Source organism: Ptychodera flava, chromosome 12 (genome assembly GCF_041260155.1).
Source record: "Ptychodera flava strain L36383 chromosome 12, AS_Pfla_20210202, whole genome shotgun sequence".
Lineage (NCBI taxonomy): Eukaryota > Metazoa > Hemichordata > Enteropneusta > Ptychoderidae > Ptychodera > Ptychodera flava.
Window position 1 is genome coordinate 34,201,486 of NC_091939.1, and position 13,742 is coordinate 34,215,227.

The window sequence follows — 13,742 nt, forward strand, 5'->3', positions numbered from 1 at the left end:
TCAGTTGCAAGACATGTCTTGCAACTGAGATGGGTGTGTCAGTTGCAGGACATGTCTTGCAACTGAGGTGGGTGTGTCAGTTGCAGGACATGTCTTGCAACTGAGGTGGTGTGTCAGTTGCAGGACATGTCTTGCAACTGAGGTGGGTGAGTCAGTTGCAGGACATGTCTTGCAACTGAGGTGGGTGTGTCAGTTGCAGGACATGTCTTGCAACTGAGGTGGGTGTGTCAGTTGCAGGACATGTCTTGCAACTGAGGTGGGTGTGTCAGTTGCAGGACATGTCTTGCAACTGAGGTGGGTGTGTCAGTTGCAGGACATGTCTTGCAACTGAGGTGGGTGTGTCAGTTGCAGGACATGTCTTGCAACTGAGGTGGGTGTGTCAGTTGCAGGACATGTCTTGCAACTGAGGTGGGTGTGTCAGTTGCAGGACATGTCTTGCAACTGAGGTGGGTGTGTCAGTTGCAGGACATGTCTTGCAACTGAGGTGAGTGTGTCAGTTGCAGGCCATGTCTTGTACCTGAGGTGGGTGTGTCAGTTGCAATCCATGTCTTGTAACTGAGGTGGGTGTGTCAGTTGCAGGCCATGTCTTGTAACTGAGGTGTTAATCACAAAACCAGCTGAAGATATATAAGTTTAAACAGGACTTTTATTCACTGTTGAAATGATTGTATTGTTAACAAGATAACTAATTACAACCAAACTTTGTCATTTCAAATTACATCTTGAAACATAAAAAGAACACCTGCTTAGGGCCTTTCAAGGAAATCACCTTGAAAAAATATAAGGAAATAATAAAGTTTCCATAAATTATAATGTCATCTGAAAAATTACATCACATAAGGGTACCAAACTGAGTTCCATTATATTTCATATGGCACTCTTAAACTGTGTAAAAAGATCAAGTTTTGACGTAAACGACTGTAAAAACATATTTCACAAATACTGAGTCACATTTCATTACAATATAACAACATCATCAATACTTCAACTCATAACCTTTTGTTAATGCTGTTTATGACAAGTATTTACATTCCTCTGCATGTCCACTGCAATGAAATCATCAGTCTAGAATAAACCTAAACTCATGTGTCCTTGCCATTAGACACATACTGACACATATGCATTCATGCCTACATTTAGGCTTCTTAAGCCTTCACAAAGAAGCTTGAATCTAACTCTGAAATTTGATAGTGAAGAAATCAAAATGTGATTTTAAACTGCTCCTAATAAAGCCATGTGAGATAAGAAGCTACATGTATATCCATCAACATAGTTGAAAATAACCTAAATTAAAATTTCACTCAAGATTAATAATTGAACAGCTTTAACAGTTCAATCACTGATTAAAGACATATTTTCTCCTTAACAATTAAAGAAAAATACCGCAATTATACGGTGTCGCTCAAATTTGATCAGAATTGGTATATACCAGTATGGGTTACCAATGATCAACAATAAATGTTGTTTCTATCTGTTCAGTGGAGGAAAATTCTACGTTGATGTTATGACAATGATTTCTGCACAGTACAACCAGAAAAACAACAAGAAATATTTAAACCAGAAAAACAAGAATGACAAAAGTAATTAAGGTCTGAAACTTTAGGTACTGGAGGTCAACTTTAGCAACATGCATAGCAGAAACAAGCCCCTCTTAGTTTGAGTATAGACGGTCTCCCCCCCCCCCCTCTACTGTCTATGGTTTCAGCAGGTCTGTTAATATATAAAAGTTCAAAAACAATGACAGGCAATGACTCAAGATCAGTGGAGTTGGCCTTTTTCTTACTGGCATGCCATCACTCCTGCACATTTGCAGGATTTCACTTTTCTTACCTCATTTGCACATTTTTGACACTGATGTGTTCATTTGAACAAATTCACATCTCAACCCCTGCATCTACCTGTACACCAAATACTGAGATGGAACACCCAGATGAGTCCTTGAAACTTTCAGGAACCATCAAGATGTGACCCTAAATCTCTCAAGGACTATCCTAATGTGACCTTGAAACTGTTTGATCTACAGTATAAAGCTCATTTCCACATTTAACACTGACATACAGAAAGAAACAAGAAAATTATTCAAAACAGCTTAAACACTGTTATACCAAATTCAGTGGACAGATGAATGAACAGTAAAATTATGGACAGCAGAATTCATCTAATCAGTAAAATCACCCTTCGCTATACACCTCAAATAACAGGTTAACAAGATGATTTCATTCATCAGATTCAATGTCCATCACTGCACCTAAAATGTCGCAGACAATGTGTAGCCTCTCAAGATTCCTGTTCATGTAGATACAGTGTCTTCCAACATTTACTGCTGCTAAAATTCCAGTTCCTGTCAAGTTAATATGAGGATTTGCGTTACTGTCCAAATTCAAGGTATTATTTTACACAAGTTCAGATGATTGTCACTTGTTTAATGATGTAAAAATATTTAGAGCTATAAAAAATAACACAAAACAAATCTGTTGCCTTGGCTGAAGAAACCTGATGCCATGAATATTACTTAAGCCTTTGCACACTCTAAAGCTAACTTGACATCTTAAAACTGATATACACTGGGTTAATTGCGTGCAAAAAGACATCAGGGATGGACCATTTGATATGGGGGTGGGGATGGGATGTCTGGAAGATTGATGAGGTACATTATCTTTTTTATCCGATCCATTGTACATAATTTTTTCCCACTCTCCCACCTTTTCTTTTTGTCAAACATTATCTGGCTGATTGTTTTTATTGACATTTGTTTGGAATTTTTTTCAAAATCTGCCAGGACCCCCTCCCAGGTGATAAAATAGTCCGCCCCTGTGTATTGACCATCTTTGCATGAGATATACAATGACCAGATGGTAGGAAGTGTGTCAATTTTTTACAACCATGGTACTCTTAAACATTGAAAACATTTTGGAATATATATAATATTTGTTGGAAATCGCATTTCAACACCACTTTCACTGTACCATGTCAAATATCAAATATCAAATGCTTACCAAATCACAGCCATCCACATTGGAAACATATCAGTGAGAAACAGTGCAGTCTCAAAACATTGAGCAGCTTTCATCGGAAACTCAGCCTTCATTGAGGCATGTTCAACATTTTCATGAAAAATGGTTACACGATTTCAGCTGGCTCCACTACAATGTAAAAAAGAACTCAATGACTTGCAAAGTATGCATGAAGCATAATAATAAACAGAATACCATGACCTGAGCCAACATGAATTTCGGAACAAGTACACTTGCTCGCCATGTCGACTGTGTAGGACCATAAAACCACAGTACTTGCAGAAACTTTGAGTGTGAGTTTGAACTTCCAAACAACAACAACACGGGTATGGCACGTAATAAAGTGTATAATTGTCTGAGAATGACCCCCTTTTTTCAACAGTGACCGCTTTTTGAGCTTCCATTGGCCCTCAGACCCAACTGATGCAAAAGTTTGGCAGAACACTGCCCCCCCCCCATCCCCTTCAGAAGTGTTTGTGAACATACATGCAGCCTTATTAATATTACTGGCAAGAAAGAGGACTTTGGGCAAATTTTATCTTTGTCAAAAGATCACACTTACGTTTTAAGGATTACTGAAGGGCTGGTGTACTGGTGGCCTTCTCTTACAGGTAATAAGTCTCTGATGCATCATCTCTGAGTAGAAATCCTGGAAAAGAAAATTTTACAGGAGTCATATATTGGAAGAGTGATCTAAATCACAGTCCCTCTCTGAACACTCAAATGATATAGTTTACACCTTATTACATCACAGAAAGTGGAGTTGGATTGTTGTCTATAAAATTAATAATTACAGTATACAAGTATATGTATGGTATGAGAAATGACAAAGTTCTGCAATTATTTATGGAATATTTATGGAATGTGATACTCAGCACCCAGAATGAAAAGATGGGCTTCTTTTGTGAATTTTGCCTAGGGAAGGTTTTTGCTAAATCATGATAACAACTGGGCAGTTTGTCTCTCCTGGGATCATTTAAGCTTAAACCTGACAGTTTGTATGGCAAAAATAAATACAGTAAATAAAGAGTTGATAATGTAATGATTACTTCTCTATCTCAAACTCTACTGTTCCTGTCACACAAGTAATAACCTACAAATCATCATAACAGCTCAGAAAAGCAATCAAGTGATCTTACAACAATGTAATAAAAGTATGGATCACATTTCAAAGTTCTGTTTGGTCACAAAAATGGTTTGCTAATGGTCAATATATTGACATACCCCCCCCCCCCAATTGTATACAGACTGTGGCCTTCTTTCCACAATCAGAGGGGCTTGGATTTGTAAACAATTGTTTGTAAACAAATATAACATTTACCTTGATTCACGCTTCGCTCGTCAGCTTGTGCATTCACAAGCATTACTTGGTAAAGCTGACAGACAGAGGAATCACTGAAAAGATTTAGTCAAACTTCCTGCACATACAGCGTATTCATGACGGTCGAGGTTCAGATTATGTAATGGCTAATGGCGTCCCCATCGCATCGCTCCGATGTGTGACTGGTCGGCCGGCGCCGAAACCCGTATTTATCACGCGACGAGATCTACAAGGCATGTTCTCCCTGGCATGAATGTGATGAACTGGGCAGTGGTTGAACCTTCAGTCGATTTAGACGAGAAGTCTGGACAATTCATGGCAATATACTCACTCGTTGAGGTATTAGCTGTGGTCCAGTAACTGACGCGCCGCTGGTCTTATAGTAAAGAATTCGCGAACAACCGTTTCATGATGGCATATTCCATTTTAGTCTACAGGGACACCTAGTGCGAATCGCGCGATTGTGTAAGGTACATGTTGCTCTATTATGCCGTAAAGTTTTCCTACCGTTTAAAATACTGTGGTAGTATATTACAGTCTTCATGATTAATTTGGAGATTTAGTCAATGATATTTTTTTCGTTAAGCGAGACACCGAATCGTACACCAACTAATATGGTCCTTGCTAATTAACATAGTAAAGGTCACGGGTCACATTGTTGTGAGACTCTGTATCGTTTCAAGTCGAGTGTGTAAACGGCGCGACGTTCGAATGAGTTTTATCCACTGCACTAATTCCTTCGTCGGGAAAGGTTACCGATTCTGAATGTAGGACGCCCATTACTCTGATGATTTAGTGACAGGACTACATGGAATGCAACGTAATACTGGATATCGCCGATGAATTCGATGTCTGTTTACCACGGTCCTTTGTGGAATGGCAGTGCTATGCTGTTCCCGACCTCGACAATGATGTCGGCAACTCTGATCGCAGCGTGAACATGCATGATTCATGAAGAGGTGAAAGCGCTGCCAAACGGACCCTTTGCTTTGGAGATTACGTTTTATTGGATGGTACGTACAAAGCTATATTTTCAGTGTTATCCGAGGTTAGGACATCTTAATTGAAATGATTTGTCATTACAGTCACCAACGATAAGGGACTCATCATTATTTACAGGAGGGGTGGCATGCAAATATTCACACTTCTACAAGTGGGGTCGATGCTAAATACCTCACATGTTAAGATACATGTAGTTGACACCTGGTAGTAAACAAAATACTTATGCTTACATTTTCAAAGCAAACTTTCAACCATTTTTTTCAAAATCAAGGTCAGAAATTAAGGGTCACCAATCCAGATACACTGTACATGTACATTGTATCATGCTGTAAAGTTCATCTTGACACAACATACATTGTACCTAAATGCATTGCTGGAGAAATTTCAGGTGCAGTCCTTTGCCTCAAATTTGTTTTTGTCTTCTTAATTACCAATTGCTCAGAAACAATGCTGCAAAAATGTTTTATCATCGTAAAAAATTTGCTCATAGAGGTCAATGGATGTTAGATGGAAGGTGTGGTGCAGGTATGTTTAATCACAAATATTTCTGAGCAAATGAATTGCATACCTTACATATCAAATAAATATTTAAGACTATGTCTCAACCCCTTATACATTGTAATCTGAGATTTAAAATTATTTGATAATTGGGCTCATGCAGACAGTAGTCAAACCTGTATCACAAGTAACCATGCTGACAACTAGTATAACCCACAAATGGACAATGGAAGTCTCCCCATTACTGAAAGAGTTGTAGGGTATTTCTGACATTGCAATACATGATGAAAAATTAAACTTCCAAGAGTCAGTATTTCCCCAAAAAATAATTCCTAGGACCTCTACTTTTCCCTTGTCTAACTTTCTGTCATTTCTTTCCTTTCTTTTACAGGAAGTGGCCTGGTGTTTGGATTGAGAAACGGTCTCAATGTTGTTGGCATCGACGATTGGGAGAGATGTGTGAACTTTTGCAAAGTATGGTGTGAAGTGATATCAGGTACTGTCTCTTGTGAAGATACAGACTCAGATGAACAGTAATTCAACAGAAATCCTTGACAAGCTTCATTACAGGACATGTTTGGGTGTGTTGTACTATGTACATGTACTGTTACAGTGCTTATGATAATAATTTAATGCTGAGATTCCAGTTTACATAAGTCAGTTACTAGATTAAGTTTGGTTTTTAGTTCCTAGATTCACCCTGTTAGTGTACAACTTTGTCAGCAACACAAAGCTTATCACATCAAAATTTTCAGCAAGAAGCATACATGTATTTGTCTGCTACTTCTTGTTCAATTGCTGTAAAATTTGATATGTAAATTCCAAGGGGTGACCCGGATCAGTTTGATAAAGATAGATTTAATAATAGAAGGTGTGAGAAACAGTTTTGATATCTTAAGGTAATTGTGAAGACAGAACTTTTGAGTGAAGTTACATTCTTGACTCTGGATTCCAAGTCTTCGAAAATGTTTTGAAGAACGAAAATGTTTTGAAGAAACTATGAACAACAGTACTGAGTAATGGGATTTTATGTGGTATAGTTTGAATAATTGAGCTAAATGTGTGAGAAAAGGTCAAATAATTACATGTAAGAGTTTTTTTAATCTTTAAAAATTTGTTTGAACCATACGCAGTGCTACTGTGCATCTTTGTGCTGATCTTTCTATTATTTTTTTCATAAATTGCTTGCAATGACCTCAGTTTTGGGTAATTTATATGTTTTAAAAACTTTGATCGCCTTAATTTGGATAGCAGAAATCTTCAGAAGGTAGTGGGAAAGGCTAGAGCGTCAGGTAAAACTAGTATTGAAACATGTAAAACCTGGTAGAAATTGATATTCTAAGATAATTAAAATTGGGTATCAAGGCACTCCAGATATGCAGCCTATAGAAATTATCTGAAAATTGGCAAATTACTGCTAAGCTAGGGAGTCTTTTTTTACAATATTCATAATTTTTTTACATAAATTACTGGATTTTGCCCGTCAAGCTCTGGAAATTCATCAAGCTGGAGCTTGTCAACAGTGGCAAGGTTCTTTTGGTCCACTTAGGCACATTAGTATGACAGTGATGTATGCATGGATAAAGCTTACATTCTTTCCCAAGCAACTAAGAATGATAATGTTGATCAAAATGTTATTACACTACAATAATTGGTTTGGGAAGTTGTTTCAAAAGTTAATTGAGCTGCAGACAAAACAAAAACAGACAATGTTTATTTTTCCCCAGTTGGTGTCCAAGTTTATGGGTGAATAAGGGATTCAGCTCTGGAACTACACAAAGAAACCAACTGATGAAGTCACCTTTATGTTTGAATGTAACACAAACCTTGACAGTGTTTGTGGTATTGACTAGCTTTAAACAATTTTCTCTTGTACAGCTTGTGGTGTACATCATGTACATGGTGTAGGTATATCTCTTTTTCTGTGAATCATGGTGTATTTTCAGCTAACAGTTTGTAGATAGAGAAAAGGGAAGACTGGCCATGCTTTGATAGGAGTGTGAATCAAGTAATATTCCTGCTTTTAAAATGTAGACTATTTTGAGCAAGCATTGCAAGATGATCACCTAATGTTAGACAGTAGTTTACTACCCACTGTTAGTATTGTTACACAACCTCTTTGAATTTTACCACAACATCAACAACTCAGTACACCAGCTGAAGTAAAATTAGGATAAACTTTTCAAACCAATTGCAGTATTGTGATAACATTTAGATCAACAAAATTGTTCTTAGTTGCTTGGGAAAGACTGTAATAACCCCAACTCCCTGCCAAAATGTTTGTATAGGAAAAAGCAAATCTGTGAAAGTTTAGGAAGTCATTGTTTGCATATAACATGAAGGACAGCTGTAAATGTAATCTTATTCAGTCCATAAAGTGGCTGAGAGTTCAAAAAAGCTGAGTTTTTGAGAAAATATAGCTTAATGACCTCCAGAGACATGCCTGAAAATAGCCTAAATACAGAAATTTCAGCATTTTGGCCTTTTTTTAGTTTTTTTAGATTTGACTTTTCTGGCAAACCAAACAACAAACACTACTGATCTTTTTCCAATGCATTTTAAAGGGTTATTTTAATAAATGCACAGCAGTTTTTCTCCTGTTGAGTGTGGTTGGTATGTAAACCAGTTGTTACTTTTTGATAACTGTGTTACACAAACATCAATATTTTACAGATGGATATTAGCATAATGGGGTCATCCAAACTACAAATATGCCATAAACAGTGTTGATTATACTCATACTTTGGTAATTTTAATTTAAAATCAAGGAAAGAACCTGAGATAAAAATTTAAATTTGAAAAAAAAGCTGAGTATTTTTCAAAGGTATCAAATTTCAGTGATTATACACCTATGCATTTTTCTAATGACAGTTAATATGTACCAAAGCTACACTGAGAGTTTGAAGTCTGTATTATGGTAACTTGCTTAAAAAATGTATGTTTTTTATTTAAAATAGCCTTTCTTGCTACCTGAAATAGATTAACAGATAATATTGATGTTGGTATGTAGACTATTGATAAGGTTGACAATAATGTTCTTTGCTATCATTATTGTTTTATATTGTTTATATATGTATGTACATAGCTTTTTTCATGATGACCATTGCAATGTAGCCTGTCTGGGAGTTTTCTGGAAATGCTCTGTCAACCTTTTTTTGTTTGAAATTTCTTATTGAAAAGTACAAATGTTATTCATTTACACGTTGCATGAGTGCAATATGTTCTTGCCCAGTCAATACTTGTAATACAGTTAAGATTTATAATGTATTTTCATAATAAGTATTAAACACAAGGTATTAAACATGACTTTTTTTCAAAGAAAAAACTTTATGTTCCTAATTCATGTGATTTTTCCCATGGTAAACATCATTGAGTTTTCATTCACCTCGCTTGAACCAACACTTGCTGTACCAAATCTTGCACCTCAGTTGCAAGACATGTCCTGCAACTGACACACCCACCTCAGTTGCAAGACATGTCCTGCAACTGACACACCCACCTCAGGTACAAGACATGTCCTGCAACTGACACACCCACCTCAGTTGCAAGACATGTCCTGCAACTGACACACCCACCTCAGTTGCAAGACATGTCCTGCAACTGACACACCCACCTCAGTTGTAAGACATGTCCTGCAACTGACACACCCACCTCAGTTGCAAGACATGTCCTGCAACTGACACACCCACCTCAGTTGCAAGACATGTCCTGCAACTGACACATCCACCTCAGTTGCAAGACATGTCCTGCAACTGACACACCCACCTCAGTTGTAAGACATGTCTTGCAACTGACATCCATCTCAGTTGCAAGACATGTCCTGCAACTGACACATCCACCTCAGTTGCAAGACATGTCCTGCAACTGACACACCCACCTCAGTTGTAAGACATGTCTTGCAACTGACATCCATCTCAGTTGCAAGACATGTCCTGCAACTGACTTCATCAAAATTCCAAAATGTTTAACAATTTATTAATTTCTAAAGCAATTTGTCAATTTTTTTCTAGACTTTGGATTGAACTCGTTGAATGCAATTATTTATTTTAATATTACTGCATTACATGGCAAAAAGACATAAATGGGAAATATTTTGAAAAAACGAAGGTTTGACAATGCAACTTTTGCAGTTTAATTTTTTCAGCTGTAATTCCTGATCATTTATCGCATTCTGAAATATTCCTTAGAATTATAACCTGGATTAGAGAGACAGAAAAATAATCTGAATTTCAAAGTGAAAGGTACTGCTGTGTAAATGAGTAAGATAAAACCTCGATTATTTCCATGGCACAAATTTACTACATTTTGCAACCAGAAAATGATGTAAATCATTTTCTTGTGGTACAAATAGAAGGAAGTGATTTGCAAATGCCTCATGCTGTTATTTCTCAGAAATTTATGAATTTAAAGAGAAATTTAGTACCCTTTATAATTTTTCTGTAAAAATATCATGAAATCTAACCTTTTCGGAAATTTGAAAATGTTTTTTCGTCGTGTTATTTGTAAAAGTTGGGGGGGGGGGGGCAAAAGTATACCTTTGCCCCTCCCCCCAACTTCGGCATTGGGGGGCGGCCGCCCCCCCCCTGCCCCCCGGTTCCTACGCCTATGTTACTGTTAATATGCAATCGGTTCGCGTCAGACTTGTTTCAACATTGTACAAGATGTCATCTCCGGTCCAAACGTTTCCAAGGAAATGCAAATGTGTGCTACCGACCACATCAAAATATTAAAATTAAAAGCGGGAATCGCTGAATATCAAATGTGCAGTGTAAAATAAAACCATCAAGTTGAATGGCTTCATGTTTCTTAGTGGATTTTGGGCCTTTGTCTTTGCAATTGTCTTCACGTCGTGGGTGAAGCAGCAGGTGCTGGCATCAGGAATGACTAGTTGCTACAACAGTTTTCAGGAAGTACATATGACACTAGATTACGAGACGGCGAACACTAGAAAACGTGGCTAAGACAAGGACACGAGGTAACCAATCACAGTGCTGCTAGGTGATCACTACATGATAATGAGACCTAAGAGAAAGGGTCCAGCCAATCAGTGAGCTGTAAGCGGACCTTATAGGACCGCAAAGACCAATCACTGTGGCCGGTACATATGTCTTGGACCTTACTTATGAAACAGGACGACTCAAACATAACCTACGTTGTGTCCGTCTTTCTCTATGCTAAATATTCAGACCTTTCCCGTTCGAAATTACGTCACAGAGCGGTTGACCATCTTATGATAGTCAGCATGGATAGTAAAGAACAATTAATTCAGTAGTTTTTGCAAGACCAGCTCAGTAACCCACCTCGAGAAACTACAACTGCAATGCAGTGGTCGACAATTATCACTCGATATCACGTTGAGTTCATAGGAAGCCATCAAAACTGATGAGCCGTCGGTTACAACTGACAATTGAAATCAGAAGCACGACGTGAGCTACGATTCTTGGTTCTTTACACATGTAATTTTGGTATAAAGACCAGTTCCAAGTTTGCATTATTTCGATATCCCCAATAAAAATGACTTATCCGTACAAATAACCCCCCTTGTTGTTAAAATGGCAGAATCCGGTGTAATTGACTATTGAGGTCGCTAACGTACTGCAAAGTTTTGAGTCAATCATGCGCCTGAATACAAAAATAATGCAATTGTCACTTCTGCAAGAGGTATAAAAAGTTCTGCTACACTGTCTTTATTTTTGAAAAATTCGGCATGATAAGACAACGTGCGGCAATCTTCACATCCTTTGATGATGTGTGTCAGAGTAAAAAATCTTGTACGTTACGGTCGAAATCCGTGTGTGCCAAACAATGAATCTCCACGACAAACGCTGTATCTGTCGAACATTTTCAAAAACAGTGTAATGCTGATTATATTTATCAAGGATAAAACTCTATCATTTGCAAAACTTGTTACTCTCTCAGGGAATGAAACCTGCTATGCTGTCATCTTTTCAAATATTATCTAGCACTTCTGCTGCAATGGTATACAATAATGTTGATAGAATACACGCTTGTCTCACACCCTTACGGAGCCGTCATTATATACGGCATGGGGTCGGGGAATCAGAAGGGGGGTCACCCAAAAATTGAAAGCTAGAAGGGGGTTGCTCAAAATGTGAAGAGAACAAAGGGGGATTGGAACAAAATGAATTGAAACAGGACTTAGATTGCACCATTTCACGCATCAATTTCTCAAAATTTTCGATGCGAGAGGGGGACACATCCTCTCGTGCTCCCCCCTTGGCGCCGTTTAACATTTTACGTTAGTAAAAATGCAAATTGAAACATCTCACAGATTGCACCACACCATTGTACACATCAATTTCTCAAAATAGTCCACGCAAGAGAGAGAACCACCCCTCTAATAGTTTCCTCCTCAGCCTCCCACGTGTCCTGCCACTGTACTTTCCAATTCTGCCTTGTCAGATATCTCAGTGAAAACCCTGTCATGATACCCATCCAAAGTAAACAATACTATATGGTTGGCTATCGGTTATAGCGTGAGCTTTTAGGGAGAGTTCAGTTATTACAGCCGGGGGTTGGCCGGTAAAATCCAGGGGGGTCACCTTAAATTTGAAAACGGCAAAGGGGGGGGGGTTCCATGTATATTTCAAACGGCTCAGAAAGGGGAGGGGGTCACTTAATTTTCATAAGTATCCGTCCCGTCAAAAAAGCAGTTTCAGTGTTCAGAATTATTCTGGGAGATAAAAATGATTCGCTGCATGATTTCATTCTCTGAAGTCACTTAACTGTAAATCTGAACAAAAGTGTAATTATCTGTCACATGAACATCTTGTCTTGGCAACTCTGAGGCTTGTCTTATTGTAAATAGAGCTCACTGAGGGCAATGAACAATTCCTATTACTTACATATTAGAGATATAGCAAGTTTTGCCAGGGAAATTATTTAACAGTTACCTGTAGACTGCTAGTACCATGAAAAGTGAAATAATGCTTTTAGGTGAAATTCCAATATCAATATTGTTGTCAATATCTGAACTTTCAAATACCCTTTTTTAATCAAGTACATTTGTATCAATTGTCAAATACCTATAAAAGTACAGATTAGCATCGTAAAAAAATTATTCATAGTTTTCTCATAGACTCCAATGTATAGTGAATCAACATTTTGGTGAAATTCCAAAATCAAATTTCTTGCACACATATCAACCTTTAACCATCCTAGTCCAACTAAGTACTTTAAGATGAATTATCAAATGTCTATAAATACACAGATTTACATAGTTTTGTATTGGAAAAAATTATTCATAGTTTCCTCATAGACTCCCATGTATAGTGGATGAACATTTTCAGCGAAATTCCAAAATCAGATTTCTTGTACACATAATATGCACCTTTAACCATCATATTCTAATCAAGTACAATTATGTTAATTTTTCAACGTCTGTATGTGCACAAGTATAGCAAGTTTTTCCATTTGAAAAAAATTATTCACAATTTTATCATAGACTCCCATGTATAGATGAACATTTTTGGTGAAATTCTTAAGTTAAATTTTTTGTCCACATACCAGTTGTAACAACCCTATTCCAATTAAGTACATTTATGTCAATTATCAAGTATCTATTAATTAATGCATAGATATAGTTTTGTATTGAAAAAGTGTTACATAGTTTTCTCATAGACTACCATGTATAGTGAATAAACATTATCAACAGCTGATTATCAATTAAATCCAAATATCAGAATTTTGTACGCACACGCTTGCGCAAAAATATTGCAATCCGCCTGTAATTTCTGTCCAACCCCTTTGAGGGGTACTTTCAAAATTATAGTAAGTCAGAAGGGGAAATTTGAACATTATCACCTTGTGAGTTTGTAATGGGGGTCATTTGAAAAAATCTAAGAATCTATATTTTTGGATTCTATCGCCACCCCCCTCCAGAGGTG

General features: G+C 37.4%; 2 long non-coding RNA genes across 2 annotated transcripts; one reads left to right on the plus strand and one right to left on the minus strand.

Annotated features, from left to right (window-relative positions):
* Positions 1–627: 627 nt before the first annotated feature.
* On the minus strand, positions 628–4,715 carry LOC139145715 (uncharacterized). Its single transcript, XR_011554991.1, has 3 exons — positions 4,336–4,715; positions 3,577–3,663; positions 628–2,341 (listed from the first exon to the last, which is right to left on the minus strand). It is a non-coding gene; the product is annotated as an uncharacterized lncRNA (long non-coding RNA).
* Positions 4,716–4,995: 280 nt separating this feature from the next.
* On the plus strand, positions 4,996–9,141 carry LOC139145716 (uncharacterized). The gene is made up of 3 exons (XR_011554992.1): positions 4,996–5,348; positions 6,227–7,127; positions 7,563–9,141. It is a non-coding gene; the product is annotated as an uncharacterized lncRNA (long non-coding RNA).
* Positions 9,142–13,742: the final 4,601 nt, after the last annotated feature.